General features: G+C 53.3%; 1 long non-coding RNA gene across 1 annotated transcript; it reads left to right on the plus strand.

The window, feature by feature from the left end:
• Positions 1–8759: 8759 nt before the first annotated feature.
• LOC122494541 lies at positions 8760–16785 on the plus strand. The gene is made up of 4 exons (XR_006300196.1): positions 8760–8881; positions 12755–12929; positions 15681–15823; positions 16506–16785. It is a non-coding gene; the product is annotated as an uncharacterized LOC122494541 (long non-coding RNA).
• Positions 16786–19661: the final 2876 nt, after the last annotated feature.

The following is a 19661-nucleotide window of genomic DNA, read 5'->3' on the forward strand; positions in this document are numbered from 1 at the left end:
CGGGCATAAGCGATGGGCCGCCGTGACCATGGATGAGTGAGTCCCCCCAGGGCCTCTGTAACCAAACAGACAAGCACCGTGGCCTAAAACAACACAAACGTATTATGTTGCGGTCCTGGGGGCTGGGAGTCCAAAAAGGGTCTTAAGGGGGACTAAAAACAACGTGCCATCAGGCCCGCTTTCCTGCTGGGGGTGATCGGGGAGAAGATTTAAAAAAATTTCTCTTAAGTTAAATTAACAGGCATCCTGCTACCAGGGGGGAGGAGAAGCCAGCCTGGAAGAGATCATATATCAGACCCGGCGAGGTGTTACGGGCGTGAATAAGGCAGTGGCTGCGGGGCCGGTGGAGTAGCCGGAATGGACAGGAGGACCCATATGGAAGGTGCTGGGCGAACAGCAGCTGGGGGACCCTGTTTCAGCCACAGCCACACCCCACCAGGGAGATCTGGTTAGCAGCCAAGGCCATGGAGCCCGCTGGAGTGACCTGATCACCATCTCTGGGCCACTGGGGCCATTCAGCATGACCTCATCGGGGAAACCGAGGCAGCTCCGGATTTCGATCATGGACTCTCATTCATACGAGCACGCGCAGATCTTTGGCGGCCAAGATCTGCCAAAGGCAAGGTGGCTCCGGGAGCAGGTGGATGTCACAAGGGAGGCCGGCTGGGCGCTGTGGGCGGGGCCACCCCCCCCCCCCCCCGCCCGACTCACAAAGGTGAAACGTAGGTCCAGCGTTGAGTATCTTTACATTTTTGAAAGAAGAGCCGCCACCCTGACTTTTGTGCTAAATCCCTCAAATTCTAAATGCTGCCAACTAACTCGGAAACGTATGAAGCACCACGGAGCAAAGCCCGTGCCTGTCTGATGACCCAGCAATTCCAATCGTAGGGATACCCCGAGGACAGCATAAATGCTCGCTCACCGAAGGGCACGGCGGGTGGGAAGGCTGGTCACAGCGCTGTTTCAGCGGGCCCGGGATCCATGAGAGAGCACAGCGCGTGTTCACACAAGAGAATACCAGACCGCGACGGGAACGCACACACAGGACCATTGGCAGCCACTCGAAGAACCTCGGTCGTTGTGTGGAGTGAAGGCCACAGAAACAGCCGACACAGCATGGCTCCATCGGTAGAAAATTTAAAACCAGGGAGGGCCTGGGCAGCTCCGCGGGTGGGGACTCTTGATTTCAGCTCAGGTCACGATCTCACGGTTTCGTGAGTCCGAGCCCTGCATCGGGCTCTATGCTGACGGCTTGGAGCCTGGAGCCCGCTTCAGATTCTGTGTCTCCCTCTGTCTCTCTGCCCCTCCCCTGCTCGGACCCTGTCTCTCTCTCTCTCTCTCTCAAAAATAAATAAACGTGTTTTTTTTTAACGTTTATTTTTATTTTTGAGACAGAGAGAGACAGAGCATGAACAGGAGAGGGGCAGAGAGAGAGGGAGACACCGAATCTGAAACAGGCTCCAGGCTCCGAGCCGTCAGCCCAGAGCCCGACGCGGGGCTCGAACTCACGGACCGTGAGATCATGACCTGAGCCCAAGTCGGATGCTTAACCGACCGAGCCCCCCAGGCACCCCAATAAACGTTTTTTAAACATAAAAAAAAGTAAATAAAAATGGGCAGAACTAATCAAAGCCAGCACAATTACCTCTGGGGGCGTGTAGTGGGTCCCGAGGGCTGGTCATGTCGCTCAATCTGTGTCTCTTGGCGGGGGGGGGGGGGGGGGGGGGGGACACTGATTCCACATTGTGTCGAATCTGTGCAAGAGACGTGTGTGTTGTGTTCAGATTGAAAAAGCTGTTTCGAGCAACCACCACCAAAGGCCCCAGGAAGACATGCGGAGGGGCTGGATTCCGGCCCCGGTGCCCTGTTACGAGCTGGTTGTCACCGGGAACAGCTTTGAAGGGGCTCCAGCCCCGGAACCTCTGTTTTTGGTCAGTCACCTCTAAAGCCTGCAGTTACGCCCAGTTCTGTGCCTTTACCTGGACGATCCTGCCCTCCCTCCCTCCCTCCTGGAATCCTAGGGTCCTGAGGGTCCGGAAAAGTCAGCGGTGAAGGTCTGCCCTACCGCCTTCCACCTCCCTCTGCCCTTTCCGGTGCACAGAAGTTGTGGACTGTCACCACAAAGGGACATACACACCAGGCAGCTGAGCTCTCCCAGCTGAGTCCTTTCTGTTGGAGGGACGGGTTCCTCCCTGGAGACGGAACGTTATTATATTCTGATTGCAGGATTACAGAGCGGAACGCGTGCCGGGGTCTCAGCCCCCCACCCCCGCCAAGGGGCCTGTACCTTTCGGCTAGGACATTTTTCAAACAAATGGAAAAATTGCAAGCCTCGGCTCATAATTACTAGCATTTTGTCATGAATATATTTGAATATATATATATATATATATACACTTTATATATGAATGTAGTTTTTTCCAAAGCATTTCAAAATAAACTAGACACCATGACATTTCCTCCTGAATTCTTCAGCAGAGACATCCAGAAACACAAGGATAATTTTCTGTGTAATCACAAAACCATTATCACACCAAATGTGATTAAAAATAAAGAACGATTCCCTACTATCACTTGATTCCCCATTCATCTGATACCCACGTCTCCGGAATGCCTTTTTATAGTATTGTAGCTCTCCAAAGACCCAGATCCAATGAAGGGTCACATATGACATTTGCCAATTGCGTTCCGTTACTTTTTTTTTATAAAGATTAAAAAAAATTTTTTTCTGACATTTATTCATTTTTTTTTTTGAGAGACAGAACAGAGCGTGAGCAGGGGAGGGGCAGAGAGAGAGGGAGGTGGAATCCGAAGCAGGCTCCAGGCTCTGAGCTGTCAGCACAGAGCCTGATGCGGGGCTTGAACTCACTGACCACGAGATCATGACCCGAGCCGAGGTGGGCGTTCAACCGACCGAGCCACCCGGGAGCCCCGTGTTCCGTTACTTTTTAATCTCCAACAGTCCTCTGTCCCCACCCAGAACCTCCTCCCCCACCTCCCACCCCTACCCCCATGACACAGGCTTTGGAAAGAGATCAGATCAGGTTGTCTGGTTTGTTGACTATTCCTCCTTCCAGATTGATCCCCTTGTTCCCAAGTGGACCCCTCTCCCCTCTATTTCTGGAAATTGGGTCTAACGCATTGATCACACTCAGGTTACACATAGTTTTGGTAAGAACGCTTCATCGGGGGCTCACTGGGAGCTCCTTACACTTGGCTGTCCTCCCTGGCTGATGCCAGGACGTATGGCCGGGTTAAGGTGGTTACCGCAGACATGTCTGTCACAAGGGAACACTTTCCTTCTGTGATTAGCAGGTGCTCTGGGGTGATGGTTGGACCTAAGCACGTTCCTGTTTGAAGAAGTTAAGGAACCTGCCCTCAGCTTCCAGGTCTTTCTGCTACAAACTTCTCGGCCAGACCTCACTGTCCTTTCTCATCCCACTGAGACTAGCTTTCCAGGGCTGTGTCCCTGCCTCTGGAGCTCAGAGGCTGGGGCAGGAAGGGGTGCGAGGCTGAAGAAGAAACGCGAGATGAGCCCGGGTGAAAGTGAAGCTGCCACGAGTAACCTTCAAGTTGCTACGATCCTGAACTCGGAGCCTGGAGCCTGCTTCGGATTCTCTGTCTCCCTCTCTCTCTCTCAGAAATAAATACACATTTTAAAAAAAAGAACTCAGGAAGAATATGCTCATATGCGGTGGGAGGGGGGAGGGGGCCCTGGGTGGCTCAGTCGGTTAAGCGTCCAACTCTTGGTTTTCACTCAGGTCATGATCTCGCAGCCTGACGGTGCGGAGCCTGCTTGGGTGGGGGGTGGGGTGCAGGGCGCAAAGGAGCAGGAGGACAGTGACCCCAAGATTTCCTGTCTGCGTGGTGCAGCAGAAGGGGAGGCAGGAATGGGAATGGGAAGCGGGGGAGGAGGGGGAGGAGGGGGAGGAGGGGGAGGAGGGGTCGGGGGGAAAGGGGAGGTCAGCCTTGAACGTGCTGCGTTGGGTGCACCCCGCTGCAGATGTTTGGGGGTTTGAGTCCAGAGCCCAGAGAAGAGCTGGGGCCGGAAGGATACACGGGAAGGGTCCTCAGCACCCCTCCCGGGAGGGGGAGTCACCCTCTTCAGGGATTCTGAAAAGCCGCCTGGCTGAGGGGTCGTGGCACCTCGTCAGGCCATGAATCACTTTCTGTAAGGGGTGAAAAGGGTCTCAGAGGGTCCCCTCCTCCGCAACCCCCTCCTTCCATCCCCCCCCCCAGCCCAGGAAACATCAGTGCTTGCACAGCCTGTGGGCTGATGGCCCCCCTGGACACATGGCCACAAGGCCTCCAAGGAAAAGGATGCGGCTCCCGGTACGTTCGGGGTAAGTGGGTCAAGTGCGGTTCCCCCAGGCACCTGCTCAGCCCCATGAACAAGTTGATGTGCCAAATGCGTCCTCTAGACCAAGGCTGGCTGGCTGGCTGGATCAGCCTGCCCTTCCTCCGCCCCCAACCTTCTTGCTTCCTGGATGCCCCCCCTGGGACGGGCCCTTCTCTGCTCTCCGTCACTGGAGGGGGACAGAAGTCAGCCCGTGGCCGGGAGGACTTGCCTTTGGCGGCCTCGTCTCCCGTGACCTCCAGCCTCTTAAACGCACCCTCACCGCACATCCAAACGCTTTGCTTTGCAAAGACGTGGGAACGTATTTATTCTTGTGCTTTCGAAATCGTTGGCTGCAAGGAGCTCACTTAATTTACGGTGGGCACGGCTCCTCCCGGGCGCGTTCTGTAACCTGCTCCAGATAGGCATACAGTGACATAGCGTTTTTAAGTGCAGTGAAATGTTTTGGCCGTGAAATTGGCCAACGAACAAATGGATACGTTAACCATATTAATAGCAGTTGTGGGGTTTTTTTTTTTCCTCATAATTTGGATGCTTTGTTTCCAGAATCATCCACCTTTATCAGGTCTCTGAGAAGAAGCGTGAGGGTCCTGGGGTCCTGGGGGGCTAGAGGGGCCTAATTGCAGGAAGGGGAGGCGGGCGGAGGGGCTGGGGACCCTGGGGAGCCGGGAGGGGCGGAGAGCACGTCTCTGGGCGAGGGGGCAGAGACACCTGTCAGGGGCAGGATGTTCGGGGGAAGGTGCCAAGGTCCAGGTCCATCTGGCAGGTGGACAAGGTGGGGAGGGCTCTGCCGCCGGGATCCTCAGTGGGAAGGTGAGGAAGACCTTGGAACTAAGGCGAATGGATGCCCATGTGTCCTTTCAACGTCCCACTAGCCTGGATAGCAGGCCGGCCGGAAGTTACTTACACTTCATTCTCTATGGAATAGTGCCTTTGTTCGACTCCTTTCACGATTCGTCAGGGCCTGATTCTCAAGGGAACGTGGTCACTTGCAAACGTGTATCTGGTACAGGTGACCGTGACTTCCACCTGTTAGCAAAGAAAGCCAGGCGTCGTGGTTCGGCCGCCCTGCGGGACGCTCGCCACTTCTGGGTCTTTCTCAGCCTCTTCTCCCACATTCCTGGGTGCCTAGAAGCATGAGGGCCTCCGGTGCCTCTCGGACCCGCTCTCCCCCTGCACCGGCGCCCTCACGGATGAGTACAGTAGGCTTCCGACACCTGTTCATTCTATGATGGTAGGAGAGACGGTTTTTTTTTTTAATTTTTTTTTTTAACGTTTATTTATTTTTGACACAGAGAGAGACAGAGCATGAACGGGGGAGGGTCAGAGAGAGGGAGACACAGAACTGAAACAGGCTCCAGGCTCTGAGCTGTCAGCACAGAGCCCGACGCGGGGCTCGAACTCACAGACCGCGAGATCATGACCTGAGCCGAAGTCGGCCGCCCAACTGACTGAGCCACCCAGGCTCCCCGGAGAGACATTTTTTAACGGAAGAAGACAGAGGCGCTAGGTGGTTATCTCTGAACGGAAGCCTTAGGCATGAATTCTATTTTGTTGTTGCATACGTGATTTTTTTTCCTTTTTTATTCAAAGTTCAACGACAGTGTGGGGATTCAGTCTGCCGGCTCTGGAGTCAGGGCGCTTGGGTTCGAGGATCAGCTCTTTCCCGTCCTAACTCTGTAACCGTGGGAGAGTTACTTCGACTCTCTGAAACTCAGTTTCCTCATCTGTGAAATGGGGTTAATAACAGGCCAGCGGCACCTACCTCAAAGTGAGGATTATCGTAAAGAAGACACAAGACAAGGCAGGCAGGGCACTTAGCATTGTGTCCAGCTTAAAGGGAGCAGCCAAGGTTACGGATTATTCCCGGTGGTATTATATACAATAATAACTTTTTAAAGAGACAGCTGATGGGGCGCCTGGATGGCCCCGTCGGTTGAGCGTCCGACTTCTGCTCAGGTCGTGATCTCACGGCTCGTGAGTTCGAGCCCCGCGTCAGGTTCTGTGCTGACAGCTCGGAGCCCGGAGCCTGCTTCGGATTCTGTGTCTCCCTCTCTCTCTGCCCCCAACCCATTTGCATTCTGTCTCCGTCTCTCTCACAAATAAATAAACATTAAAAAAAAAATAAAGAGATAGCTGATCAAAGGTTGTACAATTGGATGAAAAAATAAAAGCAAACAAACCTTAGAATTACACAGAACCCTTTAAAAGTAAAAAGAAGATACAGGCTTAATTGTTTCTTTTTTTTTTTTTTTCAGGCTTAATTGTTTCCAACGTCCTGACAACAGCATTTTGTGTACGCGTCTGTGTGTTTTGTCAGGTGCCTAAACCCCATTTTATCGCTGGAAAAATCTTATAATAATATGCTTTCACATCTTTTTAAGGACTGTTCGCTTCAGACATTCTGCTTTCACGAAGATTTCAAAAAATCTAGGGCAGTGATTTTCCTTAGAAGGGAGGGAGAAGGTCACCAGGAAAGCTGTCCTAGGATCCTCAATAGGCTGGAGTACTCAATCCGTCAAGATCGAGAAGCTAAAAGCAATATAGTAATTGACCTGATTTTTTTTTTTAAAAAAGCGCAAAAGCTTTGTTCTCTGCTGGAACACAGAAACATTTGTTACCCTAAAAGGACACGTTTCGGTGACTTGCCTTGCTGTCAGCAGAAATTTTGGCTTTTGCGTTCAACAACACCCTTCATGGCTAAGTAAACAGGAGGGACGGAAAGACGGCCAGTCGTTTATTTAGAGCAAGTCTGGACAGGCAGAGAGTGGCACAGAGGTAGGGCGATGGTCCCCTCACCCAGCAAGACGGAAGACGGAGACCCTGGCCGCACAGTGCGGGTCTGAGACGCGGACGTAAACCCAGCAATATTGCGGAGGGCGGTTATGCCCCCGGCACGGGCTGGCACGGAATGGGCATACGGTGGGCGCTAGATGGATGGGTCAGCAGAGGAAACGAATGGAGTGGGGGAAGGTTCTTGACCTCCATCTCTGAGGGACTATGCTTAGAAGCCAGGACCAGAGTGCTCAGGAGAGGACACGTTCTCTTCATTTTCCTGCATTCCACGTAGGGCTTGCCCGGCTCATAATCAGGACACTTATGAATGGCCCGTCACTGGAGCGATGGTGGGGGCATCACAGGAAACGAGATTTATTTTCTTCCGAGTAATTTCCAGCATTTTCTAAATGTTCTACAACGGGCATGTGTTGTTTTCACATATTTTTCCAAATGTTGCGTAAAAAAGCCCAAGGCGCGCTCTCCGCGCAATGAGGAATCCACCGCCATCGGGGCACGTGGATCTCCGGACCTGCTTGGACCCACTTCGTCGTGAAGGCTGGAGGGCTTGCTGCCCACCTTGCATGGCGACCTCAGCCCTCCCAACAACTTTGAGCTAGGGACTCCTCGTGATCTTCTTACAGGCGAGGAAACAAGCTCAGAGAGGTTAGGCAACTCGTCCAAGGCCACACAGGGGTGATGGTGGGTCTGACACCTGAGTCCCTGCCCTTCGAAATCCTGCTGTACCCTTCCATCCTTGTAAACATAATATAGTAAAATCAACGTGCAAATATTTTTTTTTTTTAATTTTTTTTTTTTCAACGTTTATTTATTTTTTGGGACAGAGAGAGACAGAGCATGAACGGGGGAGGGGCAGAGAGAGAGGGAGACACAGAATCGGAAACAGGCTCCAGGCTCTGAGCCATCAGCCCAGAGCCCGACGCGGGGCTCGAACTCACGGACCGCGAGATCGTGACCTGGCTGAAGTCGGACGCTTAACCGACTGCGCCACCCAGGAGCCCCGCAAATATATTTTTTTGTGCCTTAAACGGTGAATTTTTATTTTATTTTTTTGCAAATAAAGCTGAGGCCTAGGGCCAGCTGACTGGCGCAGAGGACCTGATGACTTTTCTTGGGGCTGAAAGTGGCAGTGGTGAGACCACCTGCCCACAGGGGCCTTCCAGGACGCACTGGAATAGACTTTTATGATCACCATGGAGAACACACAAAGTACAGCAAAAAGCATACCGCTGGGCCTTTGGGGCTGGGAAGACCAGGAGGGCCACCTTACAGAGACCCTGCTCTCTCTGGCACACCAGGCTGTCCTCTGTCATCTCTGAGTCACAGGGCGGGGTAATTCTCTCCAGGCCCTCCTTTGCTCCTGGAGCACTCAGCGGCCCCATCCCACCCAACCGAAAGACACAGGATGTCGCACAGCGCCCTCAGACAGGACCCTCTCTGGTGGCCAAGCAGGCACGTAGCGAAGGAGTAATGGAAGCTTCCGGAGTGAGCCCTCGGCACCGGCTCCGGAGGAATGCCCCGCCCCTCCCACGCTCCTCCTCCAGCCCCGCCCCCAGCCCTGCGCCCCGCCCCGCCCCGCCCCCAGCCTGCGCAGGTGCTGCTGGGCCCGAGCCTGCTTGTGCGCCCAGGCTGAGGAGGTTAAAGGTCAGGGGAGTGGCACTTCCTTAAGTGTCGAACCGCACCCCAGTCCGTCATCTCTGTCATTTGGATGGAGCTCCCTTCTAGAAGGTCAGTAATCATTCTGAAGCCTTCGGTTGCCATTTTCCAAGCTGTGAGGGTGGCCTTTAATTTAGCCGTGGCAGGAATGTAATTGCGTTAAGTGGCGCCGCCTTGCTCCGACGGCAGGTGTCGAGGGCTTTGAAGATTAAAGTATGAAGCGAAATTAATTATTTAAGGAAAGCACTGGAACCCGAGACAGTATGAACCTGGAGTAAAAACCAGGAGTCGAAATTGTCAAAAACCGGCAGCATGCTCTTCCTGAGGGACGAAAGATAAGTAGCAGCTGCATAAGGCATTATAAATTTACGAACTTGGACGATGTGCGCCCGTCTTACTCGGTTGGGCAGGTCTCTGACATGGCTGTAGCCCTCCGATCTGCCAGAAAAGGATGCCCAGGCCCAGAGAGGTTGAGTGCCAGGCACTGGGTCGCACAGCTTCAAAAGACCAGAAGAGGAAACCGACCTCCAGTTCAGAGCCTCTAGGACTTTAAGGTCCACTGTTGCTCTGGGGCCAGTTCAATAGAAGAAAATGTTCATTCCTGCAGAAAGCGTTCAGTGAGGGTGTCCGTGGCTCTGGCTTTCCCGATTTACGATATATTGATTTGTGGCTGGGAAACAACCATTCGCAAATGTATTTAGAAAGGAAAATAAATCCCACGGTGTCGATGGGGACGCTTAAGCTATTAGGATCTACAAGGAAGACTTACTGTTGCTTTGGGTAGGGTGTGGGCTGTTCGTTATGGAGTTAACTGGTGGTAACAACACTATAAGGAGGCGATTGAATGGGTTCCCACAGCGCAGTTCTGATCCTGTGCGCGTGGGGAAGTCAGATTTCCATTTGAGCTTAGAATCATCAAGTCCAATTGTCTTCCCAGCTCGACGCTATGAAACGCCTGGGGTTGATGTAATTTTTAGAGGGTGAGATGCTAACTGTTGCTTAATGGGGTAGAATTTGCAACTGTGATTAAGCCCTGGATAATTGGACAGACCCACACAGAAACCTCAGCTGAGCCTCCCCCCCCACCCCCCCGCCCCGGGTGGTGTGGCTTCAGGCAGGACGCTTCACCTCTGGACTCAGCCTCCACGTCCCCAGTCATCCCCTCTGGCTGACAGTAGTGTTGTAAGGGGAAGCCTGATGGGCACCTCCTGGGTTTGTAGCAAGTGATCCGTAAACATCCCACCGCTGCTACTGTTGCCGGGGGCACTGGGCTGTGTGCACACATGTGTGCACACACGTGTGTTTTAAGTCCATGAAAACAGCTAGGAATAAGGAATGGGATCTCAGAGACCTGATTTTCTCTTTTCAGTGCGGCTCATCCATGCCTCTGAACCCCACCCCGCTTGTTTATTTTCTTTGAGCTCCAATTTCCCGATCTATATAATGGGCTTTAGGGAGATTATCTGTCAATTTCCTGTCTATATCAGAGATTCTCAGCATCTGTTGTTCTTGGGGAGAACATAGGAAGTTGGTGGGGCTTGTCAACTGAGGAAGGTGACTCCCCCCACCCCCCACCCCGGGGTTGCCACTGTTCCACAGCAGCTTGTCGGTGCCACGTGGGAGAGCAGGCTCCACAATGACAGATTTTCTTATTTGTTCAAGAGAACTAGAAGTACAGATTTGATGTAAGATTTTGCATATTTAAACGTGAAGAAGAAAATTGAAATGCCTGCCATCCCAAACAAAACCGAGCATCAGATTCAGAGTCAGCCCATATTTGGGACCCCTGAAGCAGCCACATCTCCAGGCCACCGTATGGTCCAGGCAAGATCACCTTGAGGACTGGGTGATCTTTTATTTTCACGTTGTTTTATTTTGACATTAAGACCCACGTTGCAGCCTTAATAGCACCAAGGAGGAGACGATAAAGGTCCCCGTTCTAGAGACGAAAAAGGTCCCTGTTCTAGAAATGGTTCGTCTGTTTTTAGCTCCTGGGCTCAGCGTGGTTGATGACGTCATCCTGCGGTCCTGGTGCCCCTAAATCCTCCTCAGACATCTGGATTTCTGCTCTTTGTGCTTCAGCCTTCACCCCACCCGGATCCAGGCGGGGTCTCCCATCTCATTCTGTTACCATTTTCTCATCGTGCCGATGAGTTTCAGAGTCCTTTGGGGTCCTTTTCAAAAAAATCATATCAAAATATGTGTATCAATATTACCAACTATATCAATAAAAATAGGCATCACCTAAAATGTACCATTTTAACCATTTAAAAAAAAATTTTTTTTTAACGTTTTATTTATTTTTGAGACAGAGAGAAACAGAGCATGAACGGGCGAGGGGCAGAGAGAGAGGGAGACACAGAATCGGAAGCAGGCTCCAAGCCATCAGCCCAGAGCCCGACGCGGGGCTCGAACTCACGGACCGCGAGATGGTGACTTGGCTGAAGTCGGACGCTTAACCGACTGCGCCACCCAGGCGCCCCGCATTTTAACCATTTTTAAGTGCATGAAGCACATTCACCTGTTGGGCAGCCACCGCCATCTGCTCGGGAACTTTTCACTTGCAAAACTGAAACTCTGTCCCCATTAAATGATAACGTCCCCCTTCCCCTCCCCCACCCCAGCCCCTGCCGCCACCATTTTACTTGCTGTCTCTATGAATCTGATGATTTCAGGTCCTTCACAGGAGTGGAATTATACAGTATGTGTCTTTTTGTGACTGGCATATTTCATTTGGCATACTGTCCTCAAGGTTTATCTATGTTGCAGCAGGTGTCAGAGTTCTGTTCCTTTTTAACGCTGAATAATACCCCATGGTGTGTGTATACCTCATTTCGTTTATCCGTTCGTCTGTCGCTGGACATCCGGGCTGCTTCACCATTTGGCTGTTGTGAGTAATGCTGCTGTGACCAGTAGCCACACGGGGGGAGCTGGTGGCTGCCGTATTGGACAGTGCAGATCTAGAATGTTCCATCATCACAGAAGGTTCTATCGGACAGTGCCGCTGTGGAATTTACAAGATTCATGCACACAAATATATCTGATTTTGATGGCCAATATTGGCCCTGTTTACAGGAGAGCAAACTGTACCGGATAGCACGGAGACCGATCTAAGTCATGCTGCCTCTGGGAGGCAGAATGGAAATCAGTCCCCCAGATTCCCGGCCAGTGTGCCCTGTTCCCTCCCTGTCACTGAAAGTTCACGTGGAACATGGAGGCAGGTGGGGGGCGGGGGGGAGTGAGTAGGTTATAAAGGGTACAGGCTCTGCAGCATTTTTCAGGATTTCTTTTGAAAGAGGAGTAGCATGTGTGTTCATTTCCCGTGTGCTGTGCTAACATTTCTTGCCTCGTGGTTTATTAAATGTAATGGGCCAGATGTTCCAAGGATTATCGCCCTCCTAGCCTGGTGGTGCTGACAGCCTTTGGCTTTAATCCATTTCCTGACTGCAGCAGGCCCAGGAGATTTCACGACCTATGTAGCCAATTCTCTCCTCTTGCACAGCAATATAATGTCAGCCTGGCATGTGCCCATGCAGAATAAAGACTACATTTCCCAGCCTCCCTTGCAGCTAGGTGTGGCCATGTGACCAAGTTCTGGCCAATGGGATGTCAGTAGAGGGTCAACGGGGCAGCACCTGGGGAATCTTTTTTTGACTATTATTTTTTAATGTTTATTTTTGGAGAGGGAGAGAGCACAAGCTGGGGAGGGGCAGAGAGAGAGGGAGACAGAGGATCCGAAGAGGCTCCGCTCTGTCAGAGCAAAGCCCGACGCCGGGCTCAAACCCACGAGCCGTGAGATCGCGCCCTGAGCCCAAGTCAGACGCTCAACTGATTGAGCCACCCAGGCGCCCCACCTGGGGATCTATTTGAAGGGATGGCTGGCGGGCCTGTGACCTCTGCCTTTCCCATTCCCCCTCATCTCTCTCTCCATACTCTTGCCTTCAGCTGTCACCTTGGTCCCTGTGGGCGAGGTCAAAGGTCAGGAATGAAGGAGTGGAGCAGAGCCACCGTGCAGCCCTGAACTGCTAACATTTGGCCTTTCGTGTGAAAGAGAACCAAGCAGCTGCCTGTTCGAGCCATTGTTACTTGTAGGCAAATCCAGTCTTCACTGATGAGCAAGGTAAGGACATCAGGCTCTCTCTGTAAGCTGTTACCCTGAGAATAACCTCAATAAGGTAGGGATTGTCGACTGGGGATGATTTTGCCACCAAGGGGACGTTTGGAGTCCGTTTTGATGGTCCTGATCAAAGGCGGGGGCGTGTGCTATTGCTATCTAGGGGACTGAGGCTCCGGACCATCTACAGATGCATAGGACAGAATTACACCGTGCTGTGCGGCAAGAATGACGTGGCTCCGAGTGCCACTAGCACTGAGGTGAGAAAGCTCTGGGTTTCATTTGGTTTTGTTGCAAAGAAGGACACTAAAGCCGAAGGGCTTAGGTTACTTGCCTGCAGTGACATAGCTTGTCAGTGGCGGAGGCAGGATTCAGACCCGGTGAGGGGTGGGGTGTACCGTGAGCAAGGCTTGGGATGCATTCATCGTGTCCCTCAGACGCCGCGCCTGCTCCCGTCTGGCCTCCGGGAGTCAGGCAGTCCCTGTGTTCAGGTCCTGGGTCTGTCACTTCCTGGAAGATTGCCCTTGAGCTGTTTCCTCCCCTCTGGGCACCTGCGTTGCTTCCCCTCGATGAACGGGGGGATAGTCATGCCCACATCCCTGCTGAGTGTGTCGGTGAGCCCAGCAGCGTGGCACTGGCCAATCAGGGTGGATCCAGGGGGCCGTAGGGTCCCAGAGGCTCCTGCTCCCTGGGGTGAGCCCCTCAGTTCCCCTGGGGAATCTGAGGGGAGGCATCATGGAGGCTGGTGGGGGGGGCACTTGGGGTGGAGGGAGGATGGGCTGTTTGCTAACTGACGTGGAAAGATTTCTCTACGTGCACCTCCCGTGCGGCCATTCTGGGATGCGTGGGCCACATGCTGGCCTGAGCGGACAGACGTAGAAATTGTTCATGCTGGGAAGGTACGGAGGAATGACCCACAGAGCCAGTCTCCCTTAACCTCCAAGCTCTACCCCTGCTGTGGGTTTAAAGAAAGAAAACACAGCCACCACTCAGATGAAGGGTTAAGGGGGAGAGGTGATGTCTGATGAGCTCCGCCTTAGACCAGGGGCTTTGCTGTTCCTCACATACTTCCCGCAGCTTTCCCAGGGCGTGTGTGTGTGTGTGTGTGTGTGTGTGGATTGTTTGCTCTCATGTTACAGATGAGGAAACAGCGACCCAGAGGGACGGGTACCACTTTGAGGGTTTTGCAGGCATTTACACAACCACCCTGTCAGAGGGCAGGGACATGCGATTTGGGGTCTGAGACCATCTCAGGTTTGTGCAGTCAGGCAGGCTCTACCACTCCGGAGAAATGGAGACAGGATCCGGCCTCAGTGCACGTTTGGTTCGGTGGGCCCGGCTCCTGGAGTTCACCAGGGGAGAGCCAGACGCCTCAGGACCTTGACCCCAGGGACCCGACTGCCCTATTTGCACTCCCAGACTGGCTCCTCGGGTCAGCACCAGTCCTAGCGTCTTGGTGCCCCTTTTCCCCACTTCCTGGCAGAGTTGAGCAGCCTTTGGATTAGGGAGGTGCTAATGATTTGATATCTCAGCCCAGGGATTTAATTGATCCTTTAGCCCAGCTGGAAAAAAATCCCTCCCTCAGATAGCTGTTTTATCTTGTGGCCCTTGTCACCAGTTTAATTATGCTAAGTCCACATCAGATGCCTCGAATGAGAGGGAATTAAAAAAAAAAAAAAGCCATCGGGCCGGCTGGGTTTCTTTTCTAGACCATTTGGAACCCGATTGCTTGTTATCACCCTCGGAATCAGCAGCTTTCACCTGCAGATTAAAAGGCATCCCCAGAGACCACTTGAAATGCACAATGAGGGAGTTTAATCTTCTCCATGGTCCTGAAACCTGGGTTTTATGGGACATTGCGCCCTCCAGCCTTCCGTTTCCCTTCGCAGGCCATCACCCTCCTTGGCAAAAATGGTGCCCCGGGAAAATTCATGCCTCTACAAAGCGGTTAATGGCGCATGAAGCCATTTCGAAATGTAACTAGAAAGACATTTCAAACATTAACCTTCTGCAGAAGGGCGCTATGGACACGACTCTGGGCTTTGCAAGCTTGCGGGTGGAGCTTTTGTTTTCGTTTTCTTTTTCCTGTGGGTTTTTTGGTTTTTGGTTTTTGGTTTTTACTTTTGATGGAAACTTGACTTTAATAAAATTAAAGACTTGGATTTTTCTGCTTTTGCTGTAAATTACAAACTTCTCAACTTTGCTGACTCGACCTCAGGACAATTAGAGAATGACACGTTGAAACGACAAATACACGGGCCAAAGAACAGTTTCAAGGTAGAACTGCATGATTAATGTAACTGTTTTGTAACGCAACACAGCCATCCAAGTCACTGTCTCTCAGGGTTTGGAGGGGCATAAAGGGGACTGACTTTCTGTAGGTTGATGTTAAAACTTAGCCCTGTGAGTTCTTCTCAGAAGCTGTCAGTGCTAACCAGCAATCATCGTTAGCAGTCAGGGGTTCCCAGTGCGAATGGGTTTTGATGAAAGGGGACAGACGCAGGGTGAGAAAGCCTGATCAGCTCTGGCAACACCCATCATTACTCCTGTCCAGCGAGCACTCAGGAACCAGGCCCTGTGCGGGGTGCTTTCCAATGCCAGACGTGTTACTATGGTTCCATTTTACAGATGAGTACATTGAGGTTTGGCGAGTCCGGCCCAGAAGGATGTCCGCGGCCGCTCTCCTGGGAGTTGCTCAAACACAGAAGTGCCCGAATGCCCACCAGCATGGATAAGTTGCTCACTGTGTGTTCACAGAGTGGAATCCTCCGCAGCCGCGAAGACGGGTCCCGAGCCGGAAACCAACATGGGTGAAAGAAGCCGGAAGTGAAGGAATACACGCGCTGAATGATTCCATCCTAGGACGGACCGGAACAGGCAAAACTAGGATACTGTCCGAGGTCAGAATCATGGTTTCCTTTAAAGAGTGGGTTGGGGGGGAGCGGGGAGCAGAAGATGAATTGGAGCATCGAGGGGTGATTTGGACGCTGGCAGGGTTCTGCCTCTCATCTGAGTGGGGGGGCGTACAGGAGGCACTTGCTGAAAATTCATCGAGCTCTAGCCTTTTTCTCCTATATCCTTCCCATTGTTTGAACAGTGTCGTTGAGCTGTAGCTCTCACGCTCTAAAATCCACCCACTTCAAGTGTGTAAAACTGAGTGGGTTTTCGTGTGTTCGCAGACTTGGGCAAGCATCACCCCGTCCAGTTCTGGAACCTTTTCATCTTTTCAACTTTCATACCCCGGAAAGTAAACAGGGACCTGCTAACAGTCACTCCCCGGCTGCCCCCACTCTCCCAGCCCCGGGCAGTCACGATTCTCCGGTCCGAGTTACCCACTCTCGCCGCGTGTCTGCAGGTTAGATTTAAACTGAAATGTACAAGGCGCTGAATGAAATAACCACAGGCCACGGGCAGACACTACCCTACGTCCCTCACTTCTGCGTCCCGCACTTGTCTGTGTTCTTCGGTCAATCACCTGCCTGGCCCCGGAGGCATTCAAAGCTGTGGCTCCTGGATAGATGATCCGAGGGTGTTTTCCAGTGGGAATATCCCTTGTTTCTCATTTCTCCCGCATGGGAGCAGGGCCGGGTCCAACCATCCTTTAATGGAGACGGGAGGTGAAGATCCGTTTGACAGCCAGTCTGCTGCATCTAAGCTGCGGCTTTCCCCGGACAGCGATGTGCCTCCGGATGGAGTCATTTCTCCGGACCCCTTCACCGGCCCCCACCTGCTGCTCTGGATGAGTGGAAGAACTGTGTCCCCATGCCTGTCGCCACCCCCATGGGCCTGGCCAGGGGAGCCCAGCACCAGGCAGGACACAGAAGGACAAGTCGGGGAAGGGAACAGAGAGTTGTGCGTCTGGGCAGTTTGGGGACCTGAGTGCCTGGGCTGGGGTCCAGCGGAAGGTTTGTTCTCTTGGCTGATGCAAAGTTAAAAACCGGCAGCCAGCAAATGACCATTTGCGAGGCACCAGCACTTCATCCTTGTAACACAGCCTGAAGGTAGGAATCGGTATCCCGTGTCCCCCGCGGATGGGAAAACCAAGGCTCTGAAAGATGCCCCGAGCCAGGGGCTTAAAACAATTTGTGATTTTCTCTCGGTTCGGGGGCCAGCTGGAGTTCAGCTGGATGGTTCTGTGGGTCCCACCTGAGTCCAGTCCCGCAGCTGGGAGCTTGGCACAGAGCTCGGCCGGGGCTGGAACGTCCAAGGTGGCCGTTCTCCGGGACTCTCTCCGCGGGGCCCCTCCTCACAGCTTGGCAGCCGGGCTCTGAGAGAGGAGGTGAGAGCGGCTGATTTTCTCCTTTTCACTGTATGTGCTATTGGGTTAACGAAGTCACAAACCAGCCCAAGGGGCCACTTTTTTTTTTAATTTTTAAAAAATTTTTAAAAGGTCTATTTGTTTTTGACAGCGATAGAACACAGGCGGGGGAGGTACAGAGAGAGGGAGACAGAGGATCCGAAGCAGGCTCTTCACCGACAGCACGGAGCCCGACTTGGGGCTCGAACTCACAAACCGTGAGATCGTGACCCGAGCTGACTTCGGATGCTTAACCGACTGAGCCACCCGGGCGCCCCAAGGGACCACTTCTTGGTGCCAGGAGCATATAGGGTTGGGAAGGATTGTCACTGGCCACATTTTCAGGAATCTTCCATATGGGATTTATGATGCAGACGTTAGGTGCTCTGCTCAGAACGAGTACCAGCTATGGGGGGGTGTGGTGGGTGGGGCTCAGCCGAGGAGGCCATAAGCCTGGACTGGGGTAGATAGGGATTTCCGGAGGGGGTAGGACCTCCTCTGGGGTGGCTCTAGAGCGAGGGAGGGACTCTGGCTGTCCCTCAGAGCGTCTGTTGGGTTCTGGTCCCAATTTCAGTTGCCCAGAGCTCGAGCCAGTCCCTTGAGCTCTCTGCCTCAGTTTCCTCACCTGTAAATGGGGATAACAACCATCCCTCCTTCCTAGAGTTGCTCTGAGGACCCGACAGGCTCTGCCTGTAAAGCACTTAGCGCCGTGTTTGGCACATAGAAGTTCTCGGACGTTAGCTCCCGTCGCTACTCTTCGGGTTAAGGTGAGGGTGTGATATCAATGATAGTAGAGTTTTCCAGGCCAAGACGATCCGAAAGAATGTCCTGAGCCTCTGCGAAAGCCGGGGGAGCTGAGAGGAAGCGATGAAAAGGAAGCCCATGTAGCAACAGGCAGAATTTGGGGAGGGGGGGGGTGGAGTCACCTGCAGGGGGTAGACCAGAGAGGCCTCGTGAGCCAAGGAGAGGTTTAGGGATTTTGTTCTCGGGGCAGCGGCGGCCTGCTGGGACCAGGTTAAGGCTCTGCTGAGGTCTGGCTGTCTGGCTGCCGTGGGGCCAAGCGGACGGAGCCAGGAGGGGGATGGGGCGGTGAGCGTGGGGGCCCCTCCCTCATCCGCGTCAGAGGGAGGGGACCTGGTGGTGGCAGGGAGGGCGGGGGCGGGAGGGGGGGCAGCTGACACTGGCAGTCGATGGGGTAAGAGGCACAAGAGAAAGGCTGGCGTGCGTTCCTCCTGGGTCTCTGGGCTGGGGGCGGGGGTGGGTCCTGCGAGGACGTGGACAGGACGGAAGGACAGCCTTGGGCAGGAGGTGACAGCGGCTCCTGTAGGGAAGGGGGCGTCTTTGAGAGCCCGGCGGGGCTGCCGTGCCGCGTGAGCACCAGGAAGGAGGGCCACTCCCAAGGTGGAGAGAAGACCTAACAGTGGCTGGCCCGAGAGGACAGCGCGTCCAGGGGCTTGGCGGTCCGGGGCAGCGGGCTGTGCTCTCCAACGCGAGAGGAATCTTCCTGATGGCAACTGAAGAATGCGGCTGGGGAGCGAGGCGAGGCCCAGGGTGTGGAGGACTCGGAGTGGCCGGGAATTTGCACCTGCTCTGGGAGCCCCAGATGGCTCCCCGGCGTCACGAGCAGAGAAGCCATGTGTTTTGGACGAAGGCCAGAGCGCAGAGGGGCCCGGCGGCCGGTGGGAGAAGTTAGCGCTCCGGACGGCATGATTGTCAGGGCCGGCGATGAAGCCGCTAAATCGCCAGCCGGGGGGCCACACACATCAGGTGGGGAGGTCATTAAATATGGGTGTTTGGTGATGGGTTAGGACAATTGGAGTCTGATTCGGAGGATTAGGGATGCTGGCTTCGGTCACTTGGCAGCCAAAGTCCCTGTCAGGAGGGTGTCGGGGCGCCTGGGGGTAAGCCTTGGACTCTTGATTTCGGCTCAGGTCATGATCTCACGGTTTGTGGGATCGAGCCCCACGTCAGGCTCTGCACTGGGCACGCAGAATCTGCTTGAGAATCTCTCTCTCCTTTTCTCTCTCTCTCTCTCTCTCTCTCTCTCGCTCGCTTTCTCCCAAGAAAGGAAGGAAGGAAGAGAGAGAGGGAGAGTAGAGCAGCCCTTGAAACACAGATGCGAAGTGTTTAGCAGCAACAATATCAGCTCAGTCCGGTAGCCTCCTCTTGGGATTTGACATCTTCCCTCCTCCTTTTTTTTAAAAAAACGTTAAAAAAATTTTTTTATGTTTTTAAATTTATTTTTGAGAGAGCGAATGGGAGAGGGGCAGAGAGAGAGAGGGAGACACAGGATCCGAAGCGGGCTCCAGGCTCCGAGCTGTCAGCACAGAGCCCGACGCGGGGCTTGAACTCACGGACCACAAGATCATCATCTGAGCCAAAGTTGGACACTTAACCGCCCAAGCCCCCCAGGAGCCCCTAAATGATAAGGGAACAGGGGC

The sequence above is a fragment of the Prionailurus bengalensis genome, chromosome E2 (genome assembly GCF_016509475.1).
Source record: "Prionailurus bengalensis isolate Pbe53 chromosome E2, Fcat_Pben_1.1_paternal_pri, whole genome shotgun sequence".
In the NCBI taxonomy this organism is placed as follows: Eukaryota; Metazoa; Chordata; class Mammalia; order Carnivora; family Felidae; genus Prionailurus; species Prionailurus bengalensis.